General features: G+C 40.7%; 1 long non-coding RNA gene and 1 other non-coding gene across 5 annotated transcripts in view; both read right to left on the minus strand.

The window, feature by feature from the left end:
* Positions 1 to 1,526: 1,526 nt before the first annotated feature.
* Positions 1,527 to 17,575, minus strand: part of LOC114669775 (uncharacterized) — a 64,352-nt gene continuing 48,303 nt past the window's right edge. For all 4 annotated transcript variants that reach the window (XR_013398812.1, XR_013398814.1, XR_013398811.1 and 1 more), the window contains 6 exons: positions 16,925 to 16,992; positions 14,914 to 14,943; positions 13,641 to 13,790; positions 7,246 to 7,335; positions 6,302 to 6,352; positions 1,527 to 2,001 (listed from right to left, as the gene is read on the minus strand). This is a non-coding gene — a long non-coding RNA (uncharacterized LOC114669775). The remainder of the gene's footprint in view (positions 2,002 to 6,301; positions 6,353 to 7,245; positions 7,336 to 13,640; positions 13,791 to 14,913; positions 14,944 to 16,924; positions 16,993 to 17,575) is intronic.
* LOC114675930 (U6 spliceosomal RNA) lies at positions 3,182 to 3,285 on the minus strand. The gene has a single exon (XR_003726787.1). It is a non-coding gene; the product is annotated as a U6 spliceosomal RNA (small nuclear RNA).

Genomic DNA, 17,575 nt, shown 5'->3' on the forward strand with positions numbered 1-17,575 from the left:
TTCCATAGAATGTCAAAAGTTTTACTGCATGTGTTTCTATTTTGTTCAGTTTTGCATGTTTTTGAATGCATATAAATGAAATCATACCATAAATATTCTTTAAATATAGGCTCTTTAATTAATTATCTCTAAGATTTGACCATATTGTTCCATTTAGCCATTATTCACTGGTTCTCCTTCGACCTACTATTCAATTTTCTGGATATAATACAATTTATTTATCATTCTCTTGTTTATAGATATTTAAATATGTCCATTTTTTCTTAATGCAAACAGCGCTACTTAAACACTGTCATAGTTTTCTCCTGGTTACATACAGGTGGCTGTTTCTAGTTATATACAGGTGTTGTGGTCTGATATATGACCCCAACACAAAACAAGAAATTTGTTTTACTTGGCAATCAAGTAAACCAAAAGTTTCACAAACGTCAGAAGTAATCCTTATTCAATGCAGTCTCATATTTTTATTCTATTGTATTGTATTTATACTCTATACCATGTTATTTTAGGTTGTTAACCTTCTGGTTACCCTCCAGGGTCACAACCATAACGCTAAGAACATACAAGTTGAAGTTTATTTAACTTGACGAATGAATTCAATTGAAGGCTGGTTCACTTTTACACCCATTTATTTGAGATTCCTCTTTTACTGAATGTTGGGCATTAGATTTCCTGCCAGATGGGCATCTTATAAGTATGCTGTATATATACAAATGTATATATACATATATACATTTTTGCACATACACACACACAGGATTATTTGTCAATTTCAGCAGGAGTTTAGTATCTAATCTGCAGTGTGGCTAGAAATGGAAGTCCTCGCTTTTTGGAATCTTAGGAAGTGAGACACATATTAGAATTTGTATTTCCAGAAGTACTAGATGACCTTGTTATGGAAAAATTTCCCATTAAAAACAAACAGATACTAGACAAAATATAAAAACACATAAAATTATAGCTACTGGTAGAGATTACAGATCTACCAAGGTGGCAAGAAATTAGAACACAATCCCACAGAGTAGCAAAGCCCAGGTTCTCAAGGAGAAGCTATCTGTGGACATTTGCTACTACTTCATCTGCCGTCAGTCATTTGCTCACTTAAAAGCAGCTGCTGAAAGGCTGAGAGCAATTCAAATGTAAACATATGGGTAAACAGAAATGGATATTGGCTATATAAGGCAATGATAAAAGAAGCATTTTGGCAATATATACATCACATGGCAATAATAGCACAAAAGATGGGAGAAAAAATGAAATTAAAGTAATACAGTCCTTATGTTTTCTCAAAAGTGGTAATAGTATTAACATATATTAGATTTTAACAAGTCAGAAAACACATTGAAATCACGAGGACAACCCCAAACGGAGATTTAAAGAACGTAGAGCTTACATGCTAAGTAGGGAAATGGAATTAAGCAATAAAGGGTAGCTACCAAAAACTACATCAATTGTTACAGTTATTGGGAAAATAATATTTTTTTCCCTGAGAGCTTGGAAATGAATGAGAATACCTTCTATTACCATTTCTTTTCAACATTGTATTCAACATCATATTGCAGGTTCTAGCCAGTGCAATAAGGAAACAAAAGGTATAAAAATGAGAAGGAAGTAGAAACTCATTATTTGTAAGTGACACAACTGTGTAGGTAAAATATGTAAATGAATCCACATATGAAATTAAAATTAATAAGTACATTTAGCAAGGTCAGGGATCAATATTATACTTCTATATATGAGCAATAAAGAAGTAAAATTATATTTAAAATTCATACCACTTACAAAAGCATAAAAATTGTACATAATATAAACCACTTAATGAATATCTACCAAAATGACTAAAATTTAAAATACTGGCTAGGCATGGTGGCACACACCTGTAGTCCAAGCTACTTGGAAGCCTGAGGCAGGAATATCACTTCAGCCTGGGAGGTCGAGGCTGCCAGGAACCATGATCTCACCATTGTATTCCAGCCTGGGTGACAGAGCAAGACATTGTCTCTAAAAAAAAAATAAACTAAAATAAAATAGGCTGGAAGGAGTGACTCATGCTTGTAATCCTAGCCCTTTGGGAGGCCAAGGCAGGCGGATCACCTGAGGTCAGGAGTTCGAGACCAGCCTGGCCAACCCATCTCTACTAAAAATACAAAAATTAGATGGGCATGGTGGTGCATGCCTGTAATCCGAGCTGCTCGGGAGGCTGAGGCAGGAGAATCGCTTGAACCTGGGAGGTGGAGATTGCAGTGAGCCAAGATCGCACCACTGCACTCCAGCCTGGGTGAGAGTGAGACTCCGTCTAAAAGAAAAAAGAGTAATAAAAATAGAATGAAATAAACACTAACAATTGTAAGTGTTAAAGAGGATGTGGAGCAGTCAGAAGTCTTCTAGCCTGTGCAAACCCATTGTTAGTATGCAGGCAAAAGAGAAGCTTATAGGTGTTTGCCAAGTGTTTGCAGCAGCATTATTTATAATATCCCCAAACTGAAAATAGCCTAAATATTCATCAATAGTAGATGACTGACAATAAACAAATTGTGGCATATTCCTAAAATGTAACACTAAATCACAATGAAAATGAACTCACTATGGCTACCTATAACAATGGTCATGAATCTCACTAAATTTTATTAAAATGAAGAATCCCAACACAGATAAATACAGATTTTATGATTTCATTTTATAAAAGTTAGCAAAACTGATCTATGTAGCTAGGAGTCAAGATAATTGTTAATATGGAGGAGGAAGGTCAGAGATAATAACTGAGTAAGGACATCAGAGCGACTTCTAAGGTCCTAGTAATACTTTATTTCTTAATCTAGGTGGATATGGGAAAAGCTAGAAATGAATTTTTATTAATAATCCTTATTTTTCACTCCTCTCTCTGAGCTCTTTGTCATATGACTTTAGAGTTTCTCTGATAAAGGCAGAATATATCTCCCTATATGACTTGCTTTAATTAATAGAATGAGGCAGAAATGAAGGTATGTCTGTTCAAAGCCTAGGCTTCAAAGGCCTTCATACATTTTTTAAATATTTCATTTTAAATGTCTGTGGGTACATAACAGATGTTTAAATATCTCATGAGGTACATGATATATGTTGATAGAGGCAGGCAATGTATAATAATCACATCATGGGAAATGGGGTGTCCATCTCCTTAAGCATTTATCCTTTGTGTTACAAAAATCTGCAATGCTTCATGCATCTGTGTGTCATCCTTGCGCAGAGGCTATGCTAATCTCTGTAACATTTCAATTTTAGTGTATGTGCTGCTGAGGTAAGCACCTGCATGCATTTCTATTTGCTTTTTAGCATTTCTGCAATACTATGAGTAGAACATGTCTGTGTTAAAATACAACAAAAGCAGGGTGGGTGGGCTGTAGAGCAGAATATACCAGATGTCTTACTCTGGTTGTGTTGTTGTAAAAAAATACTTTAGACTAGGTAATTTATAGAGCACAGAAATGTATTTTTCATGGAGGCTGGAACCCAAGATCAACGCACCAGCAGGTTCAGATCTAGTAAGGGCCTCATCTCTCTTTCCAAGTTGGTGCCTTGTTGCTGCATCCTCTGAAGAAGAGGAATGCTGTGTCCTCACCAAGTAGAAAAGGTGGAAGGGTTGGAAGGACAAAAGAGAGAGAGGCAAACTCCCTCCATTGTGTCCTTTCATACTGATATTAATCCACCCATGAGGGCAGAACCCTCATGACCTGAATACCTCCCCAAAACCCATCCTCCCAACACTTGCATTGGGGATTATGTTTCTACCAGATGAAGTGTGGGGATACAATCAGACCATAACATCAAGTAAGCTGCCCCCATCAAATGCAGCCTATAGCAAGCCCCGTTGGTATTCGCAAATGCACAAGTAAGCAGCTAAACTGCAAACATAGGAGTAATGCCTGACATGTGGGTTCTGCTCTTGGTTGGATTTGGTAGGTTTTGTTTCGATGGGAAAGTTCTGTTTCATATGTTTTTCATTCTCTTCCACAGGCTAATAGGCTAGACCAGGTGTGTATTTCTCATGATGACGGCATCAGCTCATGTAGAACAGTATTTTACACAAGGTCTCTTGGATTCTTGCCGTGGAACTAGCTCTCCATAAGATCTGCTTTATTCCATTGGTCAAAACAAGTTAGTTAGATGCCCAAACCCCAAATCCAGGGGCAGAGAAATGTCCTCTTTTGTGGAAGAAAATGCAAAATCTCAAGGCAATAGCTTTAATCAGAGGGATTGTGAAATATTTGAGCCATTAACACAATGTATGACGCCTAGAAGGATGTCACACAGTGAATAAATAATTACAGCATAATTCATTATTTATAATTGTATTAAGTATTATGAAGAAAAAATACTGCATGGTAAGCTCTACATGGAAAACTATATAGGAAACAAATATATGATTAAGCATTTCTATTTCAAGATTACAATCCTGGATAATTATAATATTGACTATCACATTTCCATAGTAAGAGGTATTTAATAATGCACATGATGTCTAGTCTGTATTTTGTTAAATGCTTAAAATTGACATTAAGAAACAAAACTAATAATATCCTGGTTATGTAAAAATCTCTGATTACTTTTCTATTTAATTTTGAGAGCTAAGGAAGCCAGGGTTTTCCTTCTTCTCCAATGATTTTGCACAAAACTTTTACACTGTTCATTACATACTGTGTGGTTTTACATCTTTAGGTTTGAGAAACACATATATTGCTTAGAGATTATGAGGGAGTGAGGTAGGGAATTATTAGGGGAAAAAATGCGCCACCACCCCAGCTAGTTTTTGTATTTTTAGTAGAGATGGTTTCACCATGTTTGCCAAACTGCTCTTGAACTCCTGACCTCAAATGATCTGTCCCTCCCAGAGCGCTGGGATTACAGGCCTGAGTCACCACGCCCGGCCCAATGTTTATATTTTTTTAAAACAGAGATGGGGTTTCACCACATTGACCAGGCTGGTCTCGAATTCCTAATCCCAAGTGATCCGCCCACCTCAGCCTCCCAAAGTGCTGGGATTACAGGCCTGAGCCAATGCACCCAGCCCTGAATGACTGTTTTGTCTGTACATTTCTCATGTCTTATATGGCATTGTAAAGGCAATCAGATCTTTTCATTCATGTGGTTTTGGACCTTTTCAGTAATGGTATTATTCTTTGTACTTAGAAGCTTGGCAGGCACTAGAACCCATCTCTCAAACAAAACAGGCCGAAGACATTAGGAATATAGTAGCTGCAACTTGCGGGAGGTTGCATGAAATATTAATCCTGCTTCTCTCAGAACAGCGTCCTGCAACGGAGCCAATGAAGCAATCACTAGCTCCACAAATAAGACACTGCAAAAATTAAAAAATACCTAAGATGTTTTTGTAGTCTGTGATAGCAACTATGCATGGTAGAAAGGCTAGTGCAAAACAGATACATACACCAATGGAACAGAATAGAGAGCCCAGAGATTAACCCATCATATATGGTCAACTAAATTTCAATAAGGGTACCAAGAATACACAGTGGGAAAATGACCGTCTCTTCAATAAATGATGTTGGGAAAACTGGGTATCCACGCACGAAAGAATGAAATTGGACCCCTGCTGTACACCACACCCAAAAATCAACTCAAAATGGATTAAAAACTAAAATGTAAGACTTGATACCATAAAACTCTTAGAAGGGAACATAGGGGAAAAGATCCTGGATATTGGATACAATGCCAAGCAAAAATAAACAAGTGCAACTATATCAAACTAAAATGCTTCTGCACAGTAAACAATCAATAAAATGAAAAGATAGGCCGGGCGCGGTGGCTCAAGCCTGTAATCCCAGCACTTTGGGAGGCCGAGACGGGCGGATCACGAGGTCGGGAGATCGAGACCATCCTGGCTAACACAGTGAAACCCCGTCTCTACTAAAAAAATACAAAAAAAAATAGCCGGACGAGGTGGCGGGTGCCTGTAGTCCCAGCTACTCGGGAGGCTGAGGCAGGAGAATGGCTCAAACCCGGGAGGCGGAGCTTGCAGTGAGCTGAGATGGCGCCACTGCACTCCAGCCTGGGCGACAGCACGAGACTCCCTCTCAAAAAAAAAAAAAAAAAAAAAAAGAAAGAAAAGATAACCTATAGAATGGGAGAAAACATTTGCAAACCATATTATCTGGTAAGAGTTTAATATCCTAAGAGACTCATACAACTGAATAGCAGAAAAATCCACAAATAACCTGATTGAAAAAATGGCCAAAGGACGTAAATAGACATTTCTCCAAAGGAGACATACAAATGACCGACAGATATAGGAAAACATGCTTACCATCACTGATCATCAGGAAAATGCAAATCAAATCCACAATGAAGATGGCTCCTGTTTTTTAAAAAAGATAACTGTTGGTGATGATGTGGAAAAAAGGAAAACCTTGTATATTACTGGTGGGAATATAAATTGTTACAGCCATTATAGAAAATAGTACTCAGGTTTCTCAAAAAATTAAACGTAAAACTGCCATGTGGTCCAGCACTCCCATATTGGGTATATATCCAAAGGAACTGAAATCAGTATGCTGAAGAGATATTTGTACTCTCATGTTTATGGCAGCATTCTCAACAGCCAACATATGGAAACAACCTACATGTTGATTGATGAATGAATGAATGAAGAAATTGTGGTGTATACACACAATGGAGTATTATTCGGCCCCCCCAAAATGGAAATCCTCTCATTTGTGACAACATGGATGAACCCAGAGGACATTATGTTAAGTGAAATAAGCCAGATACAGGTAGACACACACTGTATGATTTTACTTACATGTGAAATCTAAAATATGAAGCAGAGAGTAGCGTGGTGGTTGCCAGGTGCTGGGGGAAGGGGGAGATTGGGAAGTGATGGTTACAGGGTACAAAGTTTCATCATAGTGCCAATAGCTGACAATACTGTACTGTGTACCTAAAATTGCTAAGAGGGTAGATCTTCTGTTAAGTCCTCTTATCAAAACAACAACAATCATAATAAAGGGGGTGGCAGGAAACTTTGAGATGTGACAGGTTTGTTTATAACCTTGATGGTGGTGATGGTTTCAGGGATGTTTGTTTATCCCCAAACTGATGAAGATATATATGTTAAATATGTACCACTTTTTATATGTCAATCATACATCAATTAAGTGGTTTAAGAAAAACAATAACAATAACAAAGGTTTGTGGAATACACTAATCAGACAATATAAACATCATCAGGGAGTTGCAGAGGCAGCTTACCTGATTACTCGGCCTGATTTGGGGCCAGACATGGGGAAGCCAACTTTAGGAACAACCAAATGAGAATTCATTACAACTCACAGCACAAAGCTACCTCAAAGGAATCCAGTAGATACGCCGAAATTACACATTACATGAAAAAAAAAAAAAAGAAAAAACTATTGCAATTCTGAAGAAAACTTCTGAAGTCAGATTGTGTGTATGTGCCCATTTGTGTGCATCTTTTATTTTTTCAGATATTTTCTTGCAAAATTAACAAATTTTTCCTTTCATATTTTCCCATCATTCCACAGTTCCATTTCTTTTACCAAGTCCTAAGTAGCCTTTTACTCCCCTGTCCACCAGTAAACATTGGTTTGGCAAAGCCAAGAGATTATCTAATTTTCATCCAAAAAGGATGGTGACCCTTTGCTGGTGATTTGCATTTCCTGCCTAGAAATCTAAACAATTTTTGTTTTCAAAGTTAAAAAATTTAACTAGAACATAGCTTACAGTTAATGTTTCTCTATGAATCTATCACTAATTATCTATAATGTTGTTATCTCATATCTTTTGGCTATTCTATCTTTAACAGGTTTTTTCATTGGTGGGTTCTCTACTTCAGGAACATCAATTGTCTTTACGTTGATCACTTTTTGACTGTCCTCCATTATTGATTATATTGTCTCTTATTGCTTTGTCTTTTATTCTCTGCACTCATCATGACTAAATGAAGCCTTTATATCAGAATTTTAGTTTAGCTAAGTATTTCAATCATTGCTATTTTAATTTATCTGTCAGTTCCATGGTGGTGGTGTTTTAGCTCTCAGTTTCTTTCGCTTTGCAGTCTTTCTTCTCGTTTCATTGTTTAATAATCTTTGATTTCCTTTAAAAACATATATGTTATTTCATTCCTTAGCAACATGGTGCAGTTGCATAAAATTGTCTTCCTTTCCTTGCCTTCTGTTTTCTTAAGTTATGATTAAGTTCTTCACTTGTCATTTTTGTGTTCAGTTTTATTCATTCAATATTGATTTACTGAGTGCCTACTATGTGTCAGGCACTATTCTTAATACTAAGGAAAGGCCTGTTAGGGAAACCACATTCTTGCCCTCATGGATATTACATTTCAGATACAGAAGTCAGACAACAAATAATAGATCAATAATAAAACATCAAGATAGTCTATACTGGGGGATTGTGAGCTCCTGGCCTAACTCTCAATTCCTCCATTGCCACTATCATGAAAAAGCAGCCATAGACAATAGGTAAACTAATATGTGTTACTGTGTTCCCATAAAACTTTGCTGACACCTGCTTTCAGGCAGCTATTTGCATTTATCAATGTTATTCTCATCCTCTTTCTGGTATTGTTTTCTGAGGTCATTCCACTTACTGATATTATGACAATAGGTATAAGGTTCTGGGTGGGCCAGTAGAGAAAAAAGAGGATGATGACCATCCCCAAGGACATGCGTTGAGCCCTTTCCTTCACTTACAATTACTTTAAGACAAAAGAGAATGGGCCATTTTGTTCTCTTCTGGCCGCTACCCATTTCTGGTTGTCTGTATGAAAGAACGGAAAGGTTGGAATCTGATACTGGCTTCATCCTGCAACTATCCAGGCCTGCTACTGGGGTGACTACCAACTAATGGGGCACCCAGAGAATGAGAAAACATGGACATCCACCAATGAAGTTCCCTAAAGGAGTAAGAGGTCAAGTTGTAATGGCACCTGCTGCTTAGTATTTTCTTCTACTGCCTGATTTCTTTTATGCCCGTGGTAGACTTAAACATTTAAGTGTCAGCTTATTTTCCTAGGACACTAAAATACTTTAAAAACACATTTTGATTCTTATTACCAGCCTCAGCATCATAGTGAGATCTTGTCTCTACTAAAAGTAAAAACAAACGAACAAATACAAGATAGCCAGGCATGGTGTTGCATGCCTGTAGTCCCAGCTACTTAAAGCAGAGGCGGGAGGCTCATTTGAGCCCAGGAGTTTAGTTTACAGTGAGCTATGATTGTGCCACTGCACTCCATGCTGGACAACAGAATGAGACTCTTTCTTAAAAAAAAACCCTCTAATTTAAAACAAAACAAAACAAAACAAAACAGTTTTTATTCATTGCAGAAACAAATGCAAATAGGCAAAGAGCATAAATATGATCCTGAATCCCCTCTCCCAATATGACGAATGTTAACATTTCTAGACATATCTTCCAAATATAAACCTATATAAAACTAACATATGTGAACGCATTATATACTAAAACATTAAACTCATATTGAATATGTAGCACTTTGCAGCCTTCCATAAGTAACACATGACAGCAATAACAAACGTAACAGAATATAAAATACTCTCAAATTGGCCTGATTTATAACCTGCTTTTTCATTTACTATCATGAAACCTTTTCTAAGTGTCTAAATTATTTTGGGTTTTTTTTGGCAATGGTTGTATAGTATTCCACTGCACAAATGTACCATAACTCATTTAAATAATCTCTCCTTGTTTGGGAATTTAATTTGCTTTGATTTTTTCAGTATTATGACCAACACTTAAATGAATATCCTTTTACCTAAATATACGCATATATTCTTTTTTTCCCGTACTTGCTATTTTTGTTTTTGTTTTGAAGATGGTTTCTCTCTGCTGCTCAGGCTGGAGTGTACTGGTGTGATCAGCTCACTGTAACCTCAAACTCCTGTGCTCAAGGATCCTCCTGTCTCAGCCTCCCGAGGAGCTGAGACTACAGGCATGCACCACCACACCTGGCTATTTTTTTTTTTAATTTTTCATCTTGTAGAGATGGGGTCTCACTTTGTTGCCCAGGCTGCACTTTATAACCTGCACTTTGTAATAGAATTCTTATTTATAAATATACTTTACCTCCTCTGAGCACTGGTCTCATTTTTATGTTGAAAACTTGGTTGCAACACTTGAGAAATGCTGGTTCTCTTTGCTAGTTTTGGTGGGGCGGGAGGAGAGGTAGACAACCGTGGGTTAGGGTTAGAATACTGACGCTCTGTGAGGCAGTACCCACGAGGTGATGAGGCCCATGGAACTCCTTGAAGAGGTTAAGGGATCCAGTAGAGGGTAACTGTGAGTCAGAAATCCCATTGTGACCACTACTACCTATACCAGGAAAGTGACATTCAACCATGAAATACTAAAGTGGGCATGAAAAAAATCCAAAGGGTATCACCAACTGACAAAGGGCAGAAAATGTATACTCTAGGTTGACATTTAGCCCTTAACACACCATGACAGCATGAGGCTCCATGGGTGTGTCAGCATGGGGGATCGGATGAAACCCTCCCCTCTCTTGCAGTCTGTGGCTCTGCCTCATGTAATATTATCACACAAATCTCTGCGTGAACACCATAAAATGCATACTTTTTGACATCTGAAGCCTCAGCTGGTCAAGTCCATCCGGGAAATATATCCTGAGATGGGTGGAACTTTCACATCTTATTCATATTTATACTTTCTTCTTTTCTTTTCTTCTCTCTCTCTCTCTCTCTCTCCCCCTCCTTTCCCCCTCCCCTCCCCTCTCCTCACCTCCCTTCTCCTTTCCTTTCCTTTCCCCCTTGTTATCTGCCTGGGAGTCTAGGATACAGCAGGCTCTGGGTAAATGCGTATTGTAAAGGTGGCAGGTAGAAAGGGCTTGGCTGTTGTTTTTCAAACAGATTATGCATATGCTGACATTATTAAAAACACACGCACATGTACATCACCATTGCCCCAGAAACCTCTCCAGCTGACTAGTGTCAAGCTAGTGATTTATAAGATTGTCTGCACATATTATATTTTAAAACACATATTGCTTTTGTGAAATGTGTATTTATTACACATTTTGGAATTGATAATATTTGCCAAAAAGCAGCCTCTCCTTGCTGGATCTGAGACAGTCTGTCATGTAAACACATTTCTGGAAGAGACTTCATACAAATGCTTTAGATGGGGCCAACCAGCTTCCATGGTCTCTCCCTCTCTCTGTCTCTCTCACACACACACACACACGCCCCTTCTCCTCCCCCGACCATGTCACACCCATACAAATAAATAATAAAAACAGTAATGGAACAACAGCCCCAGAGGAAAGCTCTGTTAGGAATAAGTCTTATTTTCAAAGCTGCACAAAACCCATCCAGCGAAGTAACCTTGTGAAAAGCAACACTTTATAACTCTACAGATTGGGCTGCCCCAAATTAGCGAGATGGCTCTGTGAGCCCCACCAAGTGTGTTCTTCAAATACCCTGAGCTGTGACTCCAAGTGCGAGAGTTGACAGGAAATCCAATTTGCGGTCAGTCTATAGAAAGAGTGTTCCAGACTCTGATCACCTTGGTACGGCCATGTGGGTCAGTGTATGGCTGTGTGGGTGTGTGGGGCTGGGTAGGTATGTGGGTCTGTGTGCAGCTCTGTGGGTTAGTGTGTAGGTGTATGACTCTGTGGGTGTGTTGCTGCATGGCTGTGTGGGTCAGTGTGTGACTATGTGGGTGGGTTGGTGTGTGGACGTATGACTGTGTGGGTGTGTGGCTACACGGGTGTGTGGGTCAGTGTGTGGCTGTGTGGGTCGGTATGTTGCCGTGTGGGTCGGTGTGTGACCGTGTGGGTCGGTGTGTGGCCATGTGGGTTGGTGTGTTGCTGTGTGGGTCGGTGTGTAGCTCTGTGGGTTGGTGTGTAGCTCTGTGGGTTGGTGTGTGGGTGTATGACTGTGTGAGTGTGTGGCTGCACGGCTGTGTGGGTCAGTGTGTGACTGTGTGGGTCAGTGTGTGACTGTGTGGGTCGGTGTGTGGCTGTGTGGGTTGGTGTGTGGCTGTGTGGGTTGGTGTGTTGCTGTGTGGGTCGGTGTGTTGTGTGGGTTGGTGTGTTGGTGTGTGGGTCGGTGTGTTGCTGTGTGGGTTGGTGTGTGGCTGTGTGGGTGTGTGTGTAGTCACCCTGTGTAATGTGCATTCACACCCCACTCTGGCAGCTTAATCTTTTCCTCCCCAGCATCCACTGGCATAATCAACTGGGGGCCTGCGCAGAACCTGCCAAGCTTATATTAACGTTGGCTCAGGGAGAGATTTATTCCTTCCTAGCACAGCACAGGCTGTACCTGGCTCAGCTACGACTCTCCCACCTTTACACCCCTCACTACACTACACATACACACAAACATGCACGCACACACACAGGCGTGCGCACGTGCGCATGAACACACACACACACACGAGTGCCAGGTGGAACTAGTTCTGGTTAGTGTTTGGAAGGGGAACTTCCTTGGCCTCTGCCAAATATAGTCAATCACCCCGAGATTTTCAGAGCCTCTGCCTCATTGTTTGATCTGGAAACCCCTTTCCTACTCTACAGGGGCCACAAGCACATTATAAATGCAATCTCACTTGGAGGCTTAAGTGCCAACCTGGGCTCAAACAGCCGTGTCATCTGAATGAGTAATTTACTCATTCATAAAATGGGGATGATATTAGCAGGATGACATCGTGAGGTTCCTCATTAAGATATCATTTTAAAATGAACCCCAGTCCTTGTCCAGTGGGAGAGGCATCAGACAGAATGTCTACTCCCGCCTCAGTCCGGGATGGGATTAATCTCAGCCTGTTAGCCCTGCTAAGTCCAATCACACAAACCCTGCAGGGAGAAAGAGGAGAGCATCTGCCATACAGTCAGGCTGCCACCCTGTTCACTTGCTTCTGTCCTTGCCCCTGTCCCTGAGCTCCAGACACACAGAACTCTTCATTGATCCCAGGACACACCCCCATTGCACATGCTGTGTCCTCTGCCTGGATTTCCCTTCCACCTATTCTCTGCCTAGAAAACTTATATTCATCCTTCAAAGCTGAGATCTAAAACCGCCATTTATTGCAGCCTTCCATGCTCCCTCCTCTTCTCCCTCAGCCTCAAGCAGAGATAATTTCCTGGGTCATCATGGAATCTCATGGAAAGTTCTATTTGAACACTTCCCATACTTGCAACACCAGGACGTGATGTGGCTCTTCCACCAGATTGTGAACCCCTTGAAGAGAACAGTTATGTTTATCTTTGATTCCCTAATACTAAACCCGGTGTCAAGCACGTAGTAGTAAACTTAATCCATGTTTGAATGAATTATTCTTTGTGTCCTCAAAGTTTAACTCCACGACTGGGGCATACTAATTACCTAATGATTGTTTGTGGAAATTGTTATGAATCTATCTCTGCAGCCCCATAGCCTAGTAGAGTTGTTTGAATGAGTGAGCTGTGCCTCATTCTGGCCACTCACTATGTTTCCTGGACTGTAGTAGGTGCCAAAAAAAAGTTTGCATGAATGTTCATTCCCCCAGCACCTGTTATAAAGTTTATCTAACTGTTGCAATTGACAACCCTCATGTTTCTCCTCAACTCAATCAGTGCAGGTTTTACTTACCTGATGATGCAATGCAGGTTCAGGGCACCAGAGGATGGGGGAGGGAAGGAGGGCTCTGCTCCACTGGTTCATTCAAGAACCCAGGCTCCTGATGGCTCTGCCAGTTTCAACAAGTGACCTTCCAGGGTCATCCTTGGTGTTGAAACCTAGCTGGAAGGTTGTGGAAAAAGCAGGAACATTTTATGGCCAGGTCAGGAACTACCCCACATCACTTCTGCTCACATTCCTTTAACTAGAATTCAGTCACTTTGGTCACACCTCACTGCAGGGAAGGCTTGAAAATGTAGTTTAAACTGTGTGCTCAAGTAAAAGTGGAAATGGGTTTGACGAGCAGTAGTAAGTCCAAAAAACTTATCAATCATCCACAAATATTTGATGAACAATATGAATAATGAGTTTTTCTATACCTGGAAGCTACGTATAGGTATGTTTGCACATAGCATATGCTCAATGAGTAGTTGAAATAATTCATCTCTGTATCGTCAAAAACCTTACATATTGTCTCATGTGGAGATGGTACTCAGTAAATAAATGGATGAAAAGGAGGGAGGGAGGGAGGGAAGGAGGAGGAAGGAAGGAAGGAAGGAAGGAAGGAAGGAAGGAAGGAAGGAAGGAAAGAAGGAAGGAAGGAAGGATGGATTTCATAACAAAGAGTAGATAATGTATAGATGAATGGACGGATGGATGCAAGAAATCAAGGATGGATGGGAGAAAAGAAGGAAGCAAAGATTTAGTAACAGATGAGTGAATGATGTATAGATGAATGGATGGGTGAAAGAAATCAAGGATGCGTGGGAGGAAAGAAGGAAGGAAGGAATGAACAAATGAAAGAAGGAGAAAAGGAAGGAAAATAGTAAGAAAATATTTAATAATGGATGGATGATGGATAGATGAATGGATGAAAGAAAGGATGAGCGGGAGAAAAGGAGATGAGAGGGAGGAAGGTGTATATATACGTACATACACACACATACACACATATATACATATACATAGTCTTGTTAATATGTAACAAGAATTAGGAGTTATATATATATGCATACACACACACACATACACATACACATACACACACACATAAGTATATGCTTGGGAAATTAAGTACTTGGGAAATTGTTACCATCATAAACTAGGGCAATGGGTCACCCCTGAGGTGTTCCTGTTAGCCCCAACTGCTCAGTCCCTGCTTGGTCCTGATCCCGTGCCCCACACCTTATTACACCCTACACAGGGACTTGACCACCTTCTAGCTTCCAAGTAGGAGTGAGCTTACCTCCAGCTTTCCTGGGTGTGGTGGCTACAGCTTCAAGTGCGAGCCATGGAAAATGGGTGGGAAGACAGAGCAAGGTTTTAGATTCAAGGTCTACACTCTGCTTGAGTGATCAACATCATTTCCATACTATAATTACATTGCCCAATTCTCCCGATTGTACTGCTATCTTGTAGGCTGTCCTGGTTGGAAGTAATCTGAAACTATGAGACATTAGATTCTGTGAAACAATAACTTCCCAAAGAAATATGGTCCTAGACAGTAATTGATAAATCCCATTAAGCCTCTTATTTCCTATTTGGTCTCTTCTGAGATGACATTGTTGATTTGTGTAATGCAAACTTTGTCCCCCATATTGCCAAACATGAAAGATTTGCCCAGCTTTGGAGGATAAGGGCTCAGGGAGTCTAAGTCAGGGAGCAGAAGGAAGACGCTGTTGAGTTATGATAGGTGGCTAGACCAGATATATCTTGACGGATTTTTCTCCATGGTCTGCATGATTATTCTGCTCCAGAGAACTCCTACAAGGACAGCTTACAACTACTGTGGTTTAAGTCAGAGGCCACAGGATCTGTTCTTGTGAAACTTGGTTAGCATAAAAGGAAAAGGGACGCATATGGCTCAGAGCTCAGAGGTGCTCCACAAGGGATGCCCCAGAACACTGCAGATGGTCCAGGAGGAGCACACATCTTTGCAAAGCACCCCTGACTCTCCAGTCCTGATATCCTCAGTCCCTGGCTTCTGTACCCTAAATCCAGAACTTTGCTGAGTTAGAGTGTGTTAAAATAATTGTGTTTATCTCATGCTCTTGTAAAATTTAGGACTTGTTTGCTTAGACATCCCCCGACCCAGCCAATTTCTTCCTTACCCTGTCTTTTCTGGGTCCAGGGATGAGAGACTAAAGACTTTTGTTAAAGAGGAAAGCAAGCTGAAGTGAAAAGGAAAGAGCACTAAACTAGGAGTCAGGCAATGAAATTACAATCCCTATCTTGTGGCAAAGTTGCTGAACTGCTTTGAGCAAGTCTCGTCCCCTTTCTGGCCTGGCCTGCAACTCCCCATCTTAAGATAAGGGATTAGTCTAGAACATTTTAAAATTAGCTGCCAATATTTAAAATCAAGAGATCCCACATAAAAGAGTTTTTTTTTTTTTTAGCTCCTCCCATAAATTCTGATTGGAAACACCAGTCTCACACTCCCACTTGGCCTCAAACAGCTGAAACTGAGTGGTGGCTTCTTGCTTTAGGTGGGGTTTGCCCTTCAGGTTAACCACAATCCCCACTACTCTCTATTGCTTTAAACCTTGCTTCACTTGCTTATGTTATCAACTGGCTCTCGTAAGCTTATGTTTGTAATTTCTAGATATCTATTCCCACTCCAGCTTCATTAATTCAAAATAAACTCACTCTCACACAGAAGCCAAGTGTAAGAACCATCACCTATGACTGCTATTTGTCAACGCTAATTAGGCCTGCATGGCCCCAGTTCAGCACCCTGGACAAATTATTGAGCGCTATTAGAGGCAAGTGAGTCCTCCCATATCCCACCAAGTCCTGTCTAACGGGCAGCCACACCCTCGCCCAGACTGAGAATATGCTGATACCTGGTAGACTAAAACTTCATCTTGTTATTAGCACCAAAGCCTTGAATCCCTACTAAATCTGCCCTGCATTTGATTTCTTTGTAATTCTGCCATTCCTTGGGATCAGGATGGGGATGTGGGGGGATGAGGGTGAGATGGGTAATTCTTCTCTGTCAAGACATGTCTAAACTGCCTATCTTTTAGGTGCAACTGCTGCTTCCCAAAGGCCATCGTTCTTGTTGCTGTAAAGAATGATGGATGTGATACCATATACTACCACTGTGCACTTTCATTTTCAGTGTCTGATTTTCCTCCCCCAAATTGCCAAGTGATCGAGAGGCTAGGGTTGCTTTTATGAGATGTGTCATAAGGCCTTCTTTATGAACAATGTGGCCAGGCAACGTGGATCAGAGATAAGGAAAAACTTTCAGGTACCTCCGAGTTGTTTCTTGCTGGTATCTTTTCGCAGGTTCCCTCCAAGGCGTCTCTCCAGGAGTCCATGGCTGCCAGGAGGATATCAGGTGGTTAATCTGCTTTCAACTCCTTACAATTACTGAGCCCACCAGTCAAAACCCACCACAATCTGGAACCCACTGAGGGCCCACTCTGTGGCAGGCACTGTACTGAGGTCTAAGAGGTGAGAGATAAAAAGTATATCTCTGCTCTTGTGAAGCTTCTATTCCAGTGAGCAAGAGACAATTAAAACAAAGCTATGGTGTGGTGCAGTGGGTCACACCTGTAATCCCAGCACTTTTGGAGGCTGAGGCAGGTGGACCACTTGAGGTCAGGAGCTCAAGACCAACCTGGCCAACATAGAGAAACCCCGCCTCTACTAAAAATACAAAAATTAGGCCGAATAGGAACAGCTCCAGTCTACAGCTCCCAACATGAGTGATGCAGAAGACGGGTGATTTCTGCGTTTCCAACTGAGGTACCGGGTTCATCTCACTGGGGCTGGTTGGACAGTGGATGCAGCCCATGGAGTGTGAGCCGAAGCAGGGCAGGGCATCACCTCACCCGGGAAGGGCAAGGGTTTGGGAAATTCCCTTTCCTAGCCAAGGGAAACCGTGACAGACAGTACCTGGA

Source organism: Macaca mulatta, chromosome 10, assembly GCF_049350105.2.
Source record: "Macaca mulatta isolate MMU2019108-1 chromosome 10, T2T-MMU8v2.0, whole genome shotgun sequence".
Classification (NCBI taxonomy): Eukaryota; Metazoa; Chordata; class Mammalia; order Primates; family Cercopithecidae; genus Macaca; species Macaca mulatta.